The sequence below is a fragment of the Ochlerotatus camptorhynchus genome, unplaced genomic scaffold, assembly GCF_037179485.1.
Source record: "Ochlerotatus camptorhynchus isolate MF236.1 unplaced genomic scaffold, CSIRO-AGI_Acam_v1.1 ptg000936l, whole genome shotgun sequence".
NCBI lineage: Eukaryota > Metazoa > Arthropoda > Insecta > Diptera > Culicidae > Ochlerotatus > Ochlerotatus camptorhynchus.
This window is the reverse complement of record NW_027041380.1, coordinates 88973-104802: the sequence shown is the minus strand read 5'-3', so window position 1 is coordinate 104802 and position 15830 is coordinate 88973.

The window sequence follows — 15830 nt, the reverse complement described above, 5'->3', positions numbered from 1 at the left end:
ACAAGTTCGGAATAAATTTTGTAATAATTGGGTTTTTCACTGATTTTTAAACTTTGACCGAACAGTTCTGTAGTTCAAAATTTACCGAACGACGGAGGCCTGGATTAGTGTGTAACAAGTGTGATAGCATCACTGCTAGACTAGATCTTTGGTTCTCTCATGTAGTGGTTCATCGAGAGGGGAACCCTAGTAATCCCCATCGCCTGCCCACCTACCGTCTCCAACACTCCACTATAAAGCATGAAATAAGGCCCGCCCACCAGCAATGACTACAATGTGCAATCTGACCCCCTTAAGTACTTTAGTCATGTCAAGATTACATGTATAAACCTGAAACTACAACGTGCAGAATCGGAACCTAGCTAACTAATAACCCAAGAATTAAGTAAAGTAAAGAAGGAAAATTTAAACAGTTCTCTAATAACTTAAGAATTTAACTTACCGCTTACTTCTCCTCCGTGGCCATTTTTTTGCCAATTTCATTGTTTTTGCGATTTTTTGAGCCGACCACATCGGTTTCCCGAGCATAGTCTGAGATCAAATTTAAATCTAAATTTGATGTTGTGATGTTGATGAGAATGATTTCTCAGGTTGCTGTCGTTTTGGTCGTTTTAAAGGTTTAAATATCAAAATCAAGAAAAAAAATCTTCCTGTGATATCATATATAAAACTTATTCTGCTGTCTGTTGTCGAAAACTCAGTTTGATGTACATTTTTCATGTTGTTAACAAAAGGGGTATTCAATTTTATGCTTTAAAAAAATAACCAAAATCCAAAAATTCATCGATGATGGTATACTGGAACTATTTTAGCAAAAATCACCAGTTTGTATGGGAGCGAGCTGTCAATGCGTTAGTTAAGTGTTAAACAGTGAAGTTATTATTTCCTTTAAATCTTGATTTAAAAATTAAGATGGCAGTCTATGGGATCGAAAAACACATCGTTGTGCACATAAAACGAAGCCCTTTCAGATGATGTATAGTAACCGATATATTTTTTTAAATTAAAGAACCCAATTTGCACAAAACATTTGTTTTCCTCACGGCTCCCATGTGGCATCTGATCTGGCATAACTATTAAAATCAGCACTGCACTTTCAAACAACCCAAGTAACACAAATTCATAGTAATTATGTTGAGTAACCAAAATCAGTCATACAAAGGTTATATAAACTCTTATAGAGCATGCATGTTGCTTGATAAACTGCAGTCCAAAACATCCCCAAACCACTCCCCTAGTGCCCCTCACTGCGACAAAATAAATTCTGCGTCCAGATTCTCTAAGCCTTAGTTCGTGAACATTTTCTCTCCTTCTACGAAATTTTATCAACTTCTTTCAAGTTACATAATGATTTTTTGAAAGATCTTTCAATTCGATCATGATCACAGAACATCCATGACCTTCTCCAAATATCAGGAAAGACATTGAACTTTTTCTAAGAATTTCCCTAAACGGTTGTAAGTAATTCTGCTTAAAGTTGTAATTTGATTAGATTGGCTCTTTTCGGTGACGTCAATCAAGTTATTTAGTACATGTTCACGAGGATGTATCCCAACCAGATATAGTTGTTCAGTGAGCTTCAACAAATTAATATGGTCCTGTGCGTCTCAAAGTGCTGCGTAATTAGTTTCCGTCGAACTAGGACTGCCATTTTGTTTGATTATAACGTTGCTGGAACTGCAGTTCAACGTGTCGATCACGTTAAAGACCTCGGTGTCATGTTGGATGAAAAGCTCACATACACTCGCCACTTCTCAACCACGATCGACAAAGCTAATCGACAGCTTGGATTCATGTTCAAGATATCTAAGGAATTTCGTGATCCTCTGTGTTTTAAAGCCCTTTACTGTTCATTGGTACGCTCACTACTGGAATTCGCGTGTGTTGTCTGGAATCCCTACCAAGCTGTATGGAGTGGACGATTCGAAGCTGTTCAACGCAAATTCGTCAGATACGCACTGCGCTATCTTCCATGGAGTGACCCGCTGAATTTACCACCGTATGCTGACCGCTGTCGTTTACTGGGTTTGGATACCCTTGCTAAGCGACGAAACATATCGCAGGTCGTCTTCGTTGCTAAAGTTTTACTCGCAGAATATGATGTTCCTGAGTTACTGGCCAAAATTAATCTGTATGCTCCTGCCCGAACACTCCGTCCGAGAACCTTGCTACATGAAGTAGTACATGCAACCAACTATGCTGCAAACAGTTCCTTTGTCGCCATGATTCATCAATTCAACGAAGCCTCTGACCTATTTGACTTTGACATCAATGCCTCGATGTTTCGTCATCGTTTGCTGTTGGCCAATTTTTAATTTTTAATGAGTGACTACATTTAGATTTAAGTGTTTCATTGAGACATTGAGACATTGAGAATAGCTTAACTATTTAACAATGCAATATGGAAAAAAAGGCAAAAAGGCAATGAACACAATGTTTGGTTTTCCCATAGTAATTTCAATCTAAACTTCAAATGGTTTTTGCCAAGTCAGTTTCTTATCAAATGAGTTTAAATTTTGGGAGGCTAATCAGGACCCGATTTGTGGAGCGAAAATTTCATATTTTGCATCAGTCCAGGCACCATACACCACGTTATTCAGGGGATTCCTGCATTTTTTTTCAATGTGCGTCTATGCCACCTTTTCACGATATAACGTTTAACCGAACCAAGGAATATCAATAATGAAACGTGAGAACAAGATCCGCTTGACTTTATCATAAACAAAAGTTCAAATATAGTACCGAGCTTCACAGTAGGAAGAAAACAAAACGGAACAGGCGAAAGTTTTATCGTGAAAACTTCCACTATTAATGCACAATCCCTATCGCTTTTGGACTGTCAGAAAGTTTACTCATGCATGAATTCATATCGAATGATAAGAAAACTTTTCTTCCTGTCAGTGGCGCGAAACTTTTTTCCATTTGATTGACCGTCACGAAAAGTACGTAGGTACCTTTGAAGTAGTAAAAGATCGAGCTCGATAAAGGCATCCGACAAAAGAATCAGCATCAGGCAGTAAGCCGATGATTCATATAAGGAGCAATTCACACAGCGCGGCTAGAGTTAATTTAGTCGTTGTGGAATGAAACCTACATCGAATAAGTAAAAAGCCATGATATTTTGAAACGAACTCGCATCACACCCAGAGTCCAGAAAATTGACAGTGATTGATGAAACTGCGCTCAATTTGGTGGGTTCGCGTTCTCTTTTTAATTTTTATTTTTATTTTCGGTGATAAATAGAACTGCTCTCTTCAGCCGATGTTCTATTGACACTGAATGAAGCTATTAATTGTTATCTATGACAGCAATCGATGGGAGGCAGTCATCGCACGAGAAGATTGTTTAATCGATAACACGGCGTGACTAGGTCGAGTTTGGAAGTGTTTATACCTACACGATATATGAACGGTCTGCTAATTACGCGAGTGCCAAAAATACCTATGTATAACACGCTCTTGTGTGTTTTGAATCGAAGCGAAGGACGTTTGACGGAACTGATTCAACAAGTTCACGAACGGCTGCTGAGTGATACTTTGCAAGAAACAGCACACGTAGGCAGGTGTGCATTGGTATGATTGTTCCTTGTTATGAAATCTAATAATATTATAACCGAGAATTGCTTGCTTGAGGAACCACACTTGGGTCATATGTAGATATGCATTTTATAATTTTTTCACTTCTAATTTGATTGCTGCACTGAGTAAACCAATGTTTAATTGTAAAGCAAAGCAGCCATTTAGAATCAAATAAACAAGTATGTTTTGACGACATGGGACCCAACACTTTTTTTTTTCATTGTCTTACGAATGTGGGTTTTCAAACGAACGATACATATAAGTGTAGGTATTTGATTAGTTTATTAGCAAATTCTATGGATAACGGGATCCTGCTTTCAGTAGATGTATGAGTTTAATATTAGATCAGCTTTTTCAGGTCCAACTACGTCTATGCTATCGCCGTTGATAATAAAGACTGTGAATAGACAGATTCAAACCCAACACTTTTTAGTTTTGAAAATTTATTAGCAAGAACAGCATAGAATAATCATCTAATTAGCAATCATTTCCGGTCAGCTACTTTTTGCTCATCATCGCTAATAGTACGTTTTGTTTTTTCTTCATTATAGAGATTTGCAGTCCTAGCACTTATTGCACATGCAGCATTGAAACAAAAATAAGTATCAGGTACTGCGAGGTTGATGAAAAAGAACTATTGGGTAGACGAATTAAAATGAATTATGGAATTAACAGAACTCATACAAAACAAATAGGAGGTAAAGGAAATAAGTAATTTCCTTTTCAATACATTAAATAAATGGTCGCAGCGCTAAGTACCCAACAGAAAAGCCTCTCGTGATGTAATTTAAAGCCATATGCATTATATATGCATATAAGTTAATATGTGTTTTATTCATTTATTTATTTGAAGATGTAGTTATGAAACTAAGAAAATCGTTCGTAAATAGTCAATTTTATGGACCCCTCGGTAGTAGCTAGGGACTCTAACAGTTTTGAAAAGGGCTCAATTTTTGAGTATTATTGATTCATTAAAATAATTATATTCTCAAGAAAACCCCTAATGTTTATACACCATTTTAAAGGCTACCATTTGGCATGTTCAGAAATTCTGGCGGCCATTTATAATTTGGCCACCATATTGGATTTATTCTTAAAAATGCATTTTTCATGAGCTTACCTCCCACCGATTTAGAAAGCTGAGACTTTTTCCTATAAGATACTGTTCAAATTTTGATGAAGCAGTCCAACGTTTTCATACAAGTAGACAGTATTCTCTAGAAATGCTTTTACAGATTTTCTTAAATTTCTATTCAAAAATTCTTTATAAATATCCATGATATTTGATTCTCTTGGAATCATTCTCATTTTTTTAAACTTCCTCGGTATTATGTTCCGGAATGCCTTTAAAAATCTGCTCAGAATCGCTTCAGAATAATCTTTAGGATTTTCTTAGCTTTTGTTTTCCTTTATTATGATTGTGTTTAACAACCGGATTATTGTCAGCTGTTTATGGTAGTGAAATTCTTCAAACAATGATATGCTTATCATTACTTATACTAATTTACTACTGTTACTTCTGTCAAGGAAAGGATATAGACAGAGGCAAGGAAGTTTTAGGAGTATGTTGCGCATTGCTAAACAAAATGAAATTTCTTCAGAATGCCGTAAAATCTTCGATAGAATTCTCTTGGATTTCTCCTCACAATTTTCATAGAGTTCTGTTCAGAACTATCTAGAGATTATCCTAATACAAATCCTACTCAATTATCCGGAGGCTTGAAAAAACAATCACTCCGGATAATCGAGCCATTTTTTTTTTATTTGCCGCTTCTTAAGGACAGTTTAAAAGATGATGCAAATTAATTGCACCGGGATTATGTCCCAAATTGAACATTTTAAAATTATTCTATTCCTATTTCCTGATGATGGTCACATATAGCAATAATTGAAAAACAACTTTCGATCTGATTTTTGGCGACCAATTTTCTGAAAGCACCCACAATTTTAAGTGGATTAATGAATACTCTATGTGCTCATCTGATGCTGACCCACATTGTTGAGTGAATCCATGAGCACTAGGGTGGGTAAACTTAACAACCCAAGCAACACACTTCCGTCTTGAAAAGTTGTGGCAACTTGATTGCGACCGGAGTTGCTACAACCGCTTTGCGACAAGTTGCTGCTAGGGAACCCCGAGCTCCCTACAACTGGGCCAAATTTGATTAAATTTGGTCAAGATCTGGATTTGCGGGAGAGCACTAAAGGTTGTATGGGAAAATGAATGGGAAATAGAACAAAACTGTTCAGATACCTGTCAAAAAATTAAAAAAAGGATAAATTTTGACCAAACCTCGGATATTTATTGAGTAGGGGAAACAGCCCTATTGTTGCAGTACGTTAGCAGCGTTATAAGCCTATTGTTGTGTATGGAGGTCTCCATACACAACAATAGGCACTAACGCTGCTAACGTACCGGAACAATAGGGCTGTTTCCCCTATACTAAGCGGAACAACTTTGGCCAATACTGGAAATTGATTCGACTTGTAGACAAAAGGTTATTATTATTCTACTTTAGACCAAGTACTCCGTACATAGGGGAAACAGCCCTATTGTTGCGGTGCGTTAGCAGCGTTAGAAGCCTATTGTTGTGTATGGAGACCTCCATATATATGTGAAATAGTTTGTGGAAATAAACTTGTTGTTTGACTATATATAACATATTTTTTACGCAATTAGAAAACAGGTTCCTTATAAACATGGAAATTATCTGAAAAGTTCTGGAAAAACCGATAAAAACTCAGGACATTTTATTTAGCCAAATGAGTGGACACATTGCATAAGAATCAGCTAAAATGTTACTTCAATTTCATTAAATAAATTCACAGAAGATAACGAAGGCATAAGAAGCCCTGATATTTTTTAATAAGATAAATCTTTTATTGACGGCTAGATTTGAGATGGTTCCATTGTTTTGAAACTTACTGATTTGTTACAAGGTCTTAACATCAGTTAGGATAACTTTGACATAAATTTATGTGACCTGTCATAATACCAAAACTGTAAAATGTCCAGTTGTCGTGAAGCGAGCTAGATCGTATCATCGCCACACATTTTTCAGATTTCATTTGCAATATTTCATTTCAATTAAATATGTACTGCATTTTCAGCTCAATAAAAAACTTTAAAGTATAAGCATCTTTATCGTTCTGTACTGGTAATCATACTTCAAAATATGTTGCTATTAATAATGGATGAATTCTAAAAAAAACTGGAGATTTCAAACTTATACTGTTTGACTGGATGCGTCCAAAAAAACTGGAAGTTTAAACTGGAATGTTGGCATGACTGCTCTGTACTTCATAATACAAGATAAAAAGAAAATTGTAAAAAAAAATCCCAAAAATTATAATAAACAATTCACTCTAGTAAAATGAATCCCGCAATTTTTGTGGTGGCACATCAGCCTTTTTTCGATTTTCGCGACATCATTTCAGGCATATCATTTGATAACGGCACAAATGCATTTGTAAACAAACTTTCTAGGCCCTTTACACGCAAACCAAAGTACGCCCACGCAAACCAACAACATCATCGGATAGGGGCAACTATCATCTTTCCGAAAGTGGTATTAGTTTGCGTGGGCGTACTTTGATTCGCGTGTAAAGGGCCTTAGAAAGTTTGTTTACAAATGCTTTTGTGCCGTTATCAAATGTTATGCCTGATTTTATGTTTTCGCGATTTTTACGACTGAAAGGTCAAATTCGCGACATACCTCCGCCTATTGTAACAGCCATGAAAAAAATATGCTATTTCTAGGGAATACGAGTTCGAACAAAAAAAATGACCAGACTGGGAATCGATCCAACCGCTTCCAGCATGGTATGATCGATAAAAACGCCTTAACCAGTTAGGCTTTCGGGAGGCCAAATCAGCTGCAATGCACGTATGTTAACTTCTTCTTCCTTCTACATGCGTACCGACCATCAGCATTACTCATCCCTTCTTCAAAATCAAAGCCTCAATACTTCACAATAAGCATCAAACAACAAACAAAGTGACAGCACTTTACTCATTCATTCAATCATTATGCTACTTAAGCCCTACACTCAGAGGATAGAAGGTCCGTTTTCTACAGCGCGAAACGCCCCATTAAATCAAGAGGAAGGAAGAGAGAGCCAACGAGAATAGCTAGAATAAATAATTAATCAATCGAACCCTGTACAGCAGCTTCCGGAAATTGGACACGTGCCGCCCCACTTACCGAGTAAGATTGACATAAGCGTGACGTTGATCCTCATGTCCATTGTTTGCATCTTTCTTGACTAGAGCCGCTTTGAGACGCACTGGTCCTTCGCCTTCCCCGAACTGCTGATAATACTGGGCGCGGTACGGTAGGTCGCCCGCTATCTCCTGCTGGACCAGCACGAAGCACTGCACAACTTTACACCTCTCTTGCTGGGCTGGCTGCTATACGTTAACTTCAAAGCAATCCCACGGCAAACCACTCGAGCTCGCGCCAACAAATTGTTATTATTCGATTTATACTTGGAAAACACTTCTCTTCCCTTGGAGTACACTCTTCTGGAAACACTTCTTCTCCGAGGACTAAACGTATTCTTCTTTTCTGCTTACTTTTCTTCTTTTTTTTTTCAAGCGAAAACTGTAACTTCGATCTTCTTGAGAGAGGGTACGATGAATTTTTAACAACTTCTATTCACCTTCTTCAAAACTTCTCGAAGGTGGACGGTGATGGTGGACACGTTTCCAGGATAGCTAAGCAGGATCTTCATAGGAAAAAAGTATTTAGACTTTTTTTTACGGAGCTTAGGAATGGGAAATGGCCATAAAGCCGGTTTATGGATTCTATTTTTGAATAACAACATCAAAAGAATATTTAATAATGACGAATGATATTTTTTTGATCCTTAGCATTAGCATTTTTTTTAATTTGTTGATGAAATCAAGAAATAAAATATTGTTAACGACATTTACATTTCTAATCAAATTTAACAATCAAATTAGGAGAATCATTTCTCAATTGTTAAGCCCTCTTAAATTACTCAAAATGCATCATTATAACACAAAAACTAATCTTGGGCGCATAGTCAAATTAACTTTTCCATTATTCAAACACCGTCAACTTTTCTCCAAACTCTGGACACCGTTGTGGGAAACAAATCGTAAATGTCCAAATACATATAAAATATGCAAAACAGTATTAACGATAGAAAAGCCCCCCCACTCACTGCACGAATACAAGAATAGCACAAATACTCGAAATTTTATACCCCAAGCACAATTCGCCCGGTATTCCAACTTTCGATAGCAAGCTCAACGTTACAAAGAATACGAAAAAAAAACATCGACGCGGTAACCTGCCAATCAACTATTATTTATTCACAAATCAATTACACTTCTTTGACACGCTGCACTACGAACAACCGCTGGATCGTTCTCTCCGCTTTTCTCTTTTTATCACACCTGTAATCAAATGCTATATAAATGCTAACCATCTACACACACACAGAAACGCAGATAGTGCAAGCAAACTAGATTCCCTCCAGCATCTGCCAATTGAACACATTCATCATCGCACGGTACATGCCATTGAAAAAAAAATACACAAATTACAGCATCCAACAATTAACGATCGCCGCTTCGCCCAGAGCACACGCCAATCACCACTCACTGCACTGACTGCCGCGCGTTATTATTATTGAAGTTCGACACGAAATCTCGGTTTACACAACACACTTCGCACGAAACGTCGTGAAACATGCACACGTCCTCGTCGGCTGTCGGTTAGTGTTCTACTGGAACCGTGTCCGTCCGGCGGCAGTTGTCCGCGTATCTCACAACAGTCAGTGGGCCGTCCGGTGTGAGAGAAACTCAAACTGATAGTGTGACCTCGTCTCGCCTATTTAGCTCTGCTGGACTGCTGCTTAGATACGAGATCGGCGAAAGGTCCAGGCGCGCAATGTGCTAAACATATGTTTTGGTTTGAATTTGGCTCTCACCCTCGCAGTTCTCTCAACGAAGATGCAGATATGAGAGAGCGAGACCCAAACGTGAGAATGAATGGAGGAATCGCTCTCAAGTGGCAAAGCGCGCAGTTTCTTCAAATGCTGTCTGATGCTGGCAGTGCTCGTTCAGGTTAGGGTGTACCTTGAATACGGATTTAATGTCAATCACTGCTGCCTCCACAGTTCAGGGGGTAAGCCTACCTTCGAGGCCAAAAAAAGCAAAATTTTTAGATTTTTTTTCGGAAAGTAAGTGACATATTTCAAGCTGGTTTTCAAACAATTATTTCTCTTATAGTTCGTTCAGACTACAGAGTTTTAACATCTTCTTCTTCTTTCCTTTATTTAACGTCGGTCTCTGTTCCGCAATCTAGTGCCAATCACCGACGGACATCGATTGCCATTGACGGCAATTGAATGTGCAGGAAGGCAGCTTCCACACCTGCGTAGGATATCGCACCCATTCAACACACATGGGCCGGGACCAACGGCTTTACTTCCCTTCCGATGGAAGACGTGACCAGAGATTTTTATGCCTCAGAAAAATCCCACCTACCTCGGCTGGGATTGAACCCAGACCCATCGGGGTGTTAGAAAGCAGTCACGCTTACCACTACACCACCGGCGCCGGCAGAGTTTTAACATGTTATGACGGTTGTCAAATAATTGCAACACCGTCAAGATAGCGCTATAACATGTTATAACCATAGAGGTAACTCTAAGACTATAAGATCCCGAAGAAACGTGCTCAACTTTTTGGCTCAGCTCTGGTATTCCCTTCGGTCCCAAGCTAATCGATTCACCCCTCGAAACATAGGAAAATCCACTAACCCCTCATTTTATCTGTCAAACTTTCATAGCGAATCAAAACAAACATTGTGTAGTCATAGAATTTCGACTAGAATGGGGTACTTTAATCGATTTGCTTGGGACCAATAGGCTAGTCAAGTAGTGAGCCAATTTAAAATCGTTAGTTTCGTATTGATTGTTGTTATAACTCTGTAGTCTGAACAATGCATTGCATTCGTCTTCGAAAATCATAATATTATATGTTTCCTGGTAGTGTTTGTTGTTTATTTTTTTTAAAAGACGTTGCGCGGTGGCCACGCTGGCTCGAGCAGAAATTATCTGAAATGCCAAATTTCAAAGGGGTTGCATTAACAATCAGTAAATTCAGGAGTTGATCGATAGATTTAAAAAGAAAATTGACCTAAAAAAAGTTTAAACAAAAAACAGGTAAAAAAACTGCCTTTAATCGACTCTAAAAAATCGAATTTTCATAACATGGTAAATCCAAACGATCAAGACCTTAAATAAACAGTTCTAAACAACATTAAAAAACAACTGAACAAATCGGATGTATCACGGACACCAACTTTGAAACTGAGTTTTCGAGATAGATATCTCGCGCAACACGAGAAAAAGGCCTATCATTGTGGATCTATTCTCTTCATCGATTGTCATGGATACCAAAACTAATTAAATGAATTAAATGGAAGATAACCTTTTTTGCTGTTTTATTTAGAGCATTCCGCTAACAACCCAATTTCATTACTTCATCAGGACGATTTAGCTTTAAGTTAATTAAGTATGACATCTTAACCAGATTAGCAAACAAAACGAACTGGTTACAGTTACAAACATAAATTCCCTCAACAATTTTCAGTTGCTTCACATCTATATAAATTTGAAAAAGCTTAGGCGTTCACCTCCTTGCCCAAGCAAACAAAAGTTCCGCAATCAACGATAAAACCCACTTTCAAGTTCCATAAAGTTCAAATAAAGTTCCAGTAGAACTGTTAAGTTCAAAAAGTTCAATTGAAGTTCCAACAAAACATTCCAGTTCCATAAAATTCAAATAAAGTTCCGACAGAGCTTTTTTCCCAAGCAACCAAAAGTTCCACATTCCACGATAAAACCCACTTTCAAGTTCCATAAAGTGCATATAAAGTTCCAACAGAACTTTCTGACTACTTTAGATGCTGTAGAAAACACACGAGGAACTTCAGGCTCCAAATAGTTCTAATGCATACTCTTAGCAACTTAAACTTCAAAAAAAAGTTTCAAAAAGCATCCCTAAGCACTTCTTAGGAACTTCAGGCAAGGCTGAAAACATGGCCGCAACAAAGTTCCGAACAAGTTCCCAGCGGAACATCTCAGCAACTTTAAAGTTTCTTAAAAATTCCCTGCGGAGCTTCTTAGCAACTTGTAAGTTTCTAAATAGGTCCGTCAAAGCAAACATGAGACAATCCGCACAACCCAACTAAAATTTTCAACTTTATAAGCCAACTTTTCCAGCGTTGTGCTGTAAAGTAGCAGAAAAAGCTGCAGGTACAGCTACAAACAGAAGCTAGCAAAATAGTTTTAAAGAGCGTTTACTCAACTTTTTCGCAACCATTATTCAATTTGTCAGTCGCACTGAATAACAGCAGCCAATAAACTCTGATGTCACTTATATGAAAATATTAATCAACTTTCAACTAGTAGCTGCAAAACAAAGCTAATACATTACTCATTTGATGGCTTCTACACAACCAACCACTCTTGCTGAATAACATAAACATAAAAAGTCCTTTTTAACAACTAAACAACCTGTATTCAGCTAATACACTCTGTTAGCGCTACTTTGGAAGCATTTTTACAGTCAACTAGGTTTATTTTTAGACGTGTGCAGTTTTACAGCTTTTACCCTGCTCCTTTACAAAGTCAAAGTAACTAGTCAGGGAAAGTGAATCATGTGCACTATTATAAAGCCTCTACTCAGCGATCTTGTTGCAGAAGGGCATGTAGATTTTTATACATAAGTTCAAAGTGTTGGCGTAGCTAAGTTGGTAGTGTCAAGGTTTGCCAAATGCGGTCATCTCGAGTTCGATTCCAGGTTCCGGTGCAGGGTAAATAATGTGGTGGTGTGCTTATAACTAATTTCGATTAATTTGATTCACAGCAAAATAAACTTAATAAATTCCTCCAACAGAAAAAAAAACATGAATAATATTTAACCCGGCTTCAAGAAGCTTGTGTAGTGATTATTAGATAACCGGGAAAAGGTTGAATAAGCGCCTTTCAAGTTCACACACAACTTAAACAGCAGAATAACAGCTGTATAGAAGCCTAAATGTATATGTAATAAGAGCTTGTCCCAACCGTCCAAACAGCCATAAGTAGCTGACTAAGTTCACCAGATTTGCTAGTATAGAGGTTGAGTAAAGGTTTCCTCATATCTTCTGACGTTTGAATACAGCTTGAGGTTGTATAAATGAAATGAGAGAAGCGTTTACATAGTGAATTAGTTAGGAAGTCTTTATTAGTAACAAAATGTCATGTACGTAAATATGAAATGATCAGTGTGAGCCACTGTGAGTAAACCGCAATTCTTTTATTTATGCAGTACACTGGAGTCGCTTTTTACGCGGGTGATACGTCCCACGTAAAAAAAAACCGCGTGAAAAAAACCGCGTAAATTCCGGAATCCACGTAAAAAAAACCGCGTAAATTCCGAAATCCGCGTAAAAAAAACCGCGCAAAAAAAGACCGTATAAGAAAAAACCGCGTAAAAAGCGATATACCGCGTCAATTCTGAAATCCGCGTAAAAAAAACCAAAATCCGCGTAAAAAAAAACCGCGTAAATTCCGGAATCCGCGTAAAAAAACCGCGTAAATTCCGAAATCCACGTAAAAAAAACCGCGTAAAAAAACCGTGTAAAAAAACCGCGTAAAAAGCGACTCCAGTGTACATCAATATTCTATCCAAACATTTAAAAAAGAACAAGTTCCTCAGCTCACTTTAATCGAAGACAACAAATCAAGAAGACTGGCAACTTTGCCAGAATACAAGCGACAGATACAGTAGCGCTGCACTTGAGTGAAGGTGGAAGCAACGCATAGAAAAATGATCAAATACACAAACCCTTATTCTGATGATGTAATCTTTGCTACCAAATTCGTTCGAAGCATTTACCTTTGAGCGGCAGATAACGCGAATGTACTTGTCTAATAGCGTATCTATGAGAAAATGAAAGAGTTGCCATTGTTGTTATCTTTGAAGTTGTTAACTTCGCTTTAATATATCCCAGAAGGCGTACCGGTTTGTGCTGAGGCTCTCACGCCGAAAGAATGGATTTAATTCCTCAAAGTTTGAAGTTCAAACAGCTCTAATACTACTACTAATGCTGATAAATCAATACACGTTTATACTTGGCAGAAATAACTTTCAAAAAGACCTTACTTAAGAATTAACTTTCATAAAAGTTCGAACTAAATATGAAATTATTGTAAAGGACAAAAACCATTTTAAAACTTATTTTCTAAAAGAGCCGTTCAAGTTTCAGCAGAAGCTGCATATAATGCCGGAAGTTTCAACTTCTTATAACGACTTAAAAATGAGACTGCCTTAAAGTCTATAGGCCACCTTCAACCAAGCTGCTTAAGCCTCAAATAGCCTTTTATCAGAACTTTTGGTTACTTGCGTTTTCACCCTTTTGTCCACCTCAAATATTCACAAGCATTCCCAGCGATCAAGAGTTCACGAATAATCAACAAAGCGTCTTATTACACTAGAAACTCCGCAATATGATGCTATCAATATATATATATTTCGCTCCACAGTGCTCAAACGGTTTCAAATCAGATCCTGATTAGCCTCCCAAAATTTAAACTCATTTGGTAAGAAACTGACTTGGCACAAAATATTCGAAGTTTATATGGAAATTACTGTGGGAAAACCAAACTTTTTGTTCATTGTCTGCTACCCATTTTCCATATTGCTTTTTTGAAAATTTCTATAACGATTCTTACGGGAAATTTTCTAAGCTACAACTTTGCTGAGTCTTGTTTTTCAGCCAAATGTTAAATTAAGTTGTTATTAATTGTTTAAGAGATTGATAATCTTATGACATGTTCAAGCAACTGTTCTATGGGAAATACTGTATTCTGCAGTGTGACATAGTAGCCATGATATTTGTGCTCTATTCTTCGCATCAGAAACACCAATGCACACTGGGCCAGAAATGCAATCTAGCGGAGCAAAATTAATAACTCCAAAACGAAGCATTTCCGCGACTTGGTGTCTTCGATAAAGTTTCTCATCATAATATGGACCATCTATTGACATAAACAAAGAGTTCAAAACTATTCCGCAAAGATGGCGCCACAATCTAACTTCTTTCTCTGACGTTTTGGAGACTTGATGTCCTGGGCTAAGTTGTTTGCCTTGACAAAATAAACAACTCTTTTGAAGACGTAAAATTTTCACAGCCTACTGGTTCCGAGTTATATGGAGTTAAAGAAAAAAAATGTCGAAAATATGGTTTTTTCGTTCTGTTTCGGTTTTTTTTGCTGACAACCAAATAATGTTACATTTTTCTCTTATGCAAATGCTTTAAATAAATAACTTTTGTCTAGAAACATATTGGTTTAAGCTTCAAATTTTAAAGATATTGTAGGAAAACCGAAAAAAACAACAATTTTTGAACTTTAATATCTCCTAAAGCGCAAAAAATCGCAACCTGATATTTTCAGCAAAAATTAAGCAATACGCAATAAACAAAATATCAAAACTTGAGAGAGGTATGTTTTGGTGTTTTTGAGATTGTATTTTTTCTATAACTTTTTTTAATGCATTGAAATGGTGTTTTGAAGACTTGACGACTTAGAAAAAGTTGATTATCTTGATAAAATAAACAACTCTTCTGAAGAAGTCAAAACTACACAGCCTACCGATGATTACTCTCCAATTAGGTTTTGCACCGTCGGGGTTAACCTCAATCTGATGACAGTTCAGTGGTACTGTTTACACCGACAAACCGACATGAATGACCATACAAAGTACCATCAAAATTCTGAACAAAGCACAAAACTGACATCTGCCGCCGTGTTCGCGAAAAATGTACATCCTAGCCACGAGCACGCATACAAAATGTATGAGTTGGTTAGTGGAAGCGTGTGAGCTTAGTTGGAGCATATACCCTATACAATTTAAAAATCAGCTAGGAAACTAACTTCAAAGTGAAGCATTTTAGTCACTTGGGTCGAACTAAGATATAATAAATAGGTATAGGTCAGAATCAAAAGTACTTGAAAAACGTTTAATTTTGGATTACAAGCACAAGTGCAGGTACTTAGTAAAGCATGGGTTATGATTGATTAGGGATAAGTGCGCGAATGAAGTAATTGCGACGGGTGTGCGGGAAAGGAGTGGAAGATTGTTAAACCATTTTTTTTTCTTTGAATTGGTCGAGAGTGTCCGCACTCCCTCCCGCAGTAACGAGTGATTGGTGTGTCGTGTGTGAG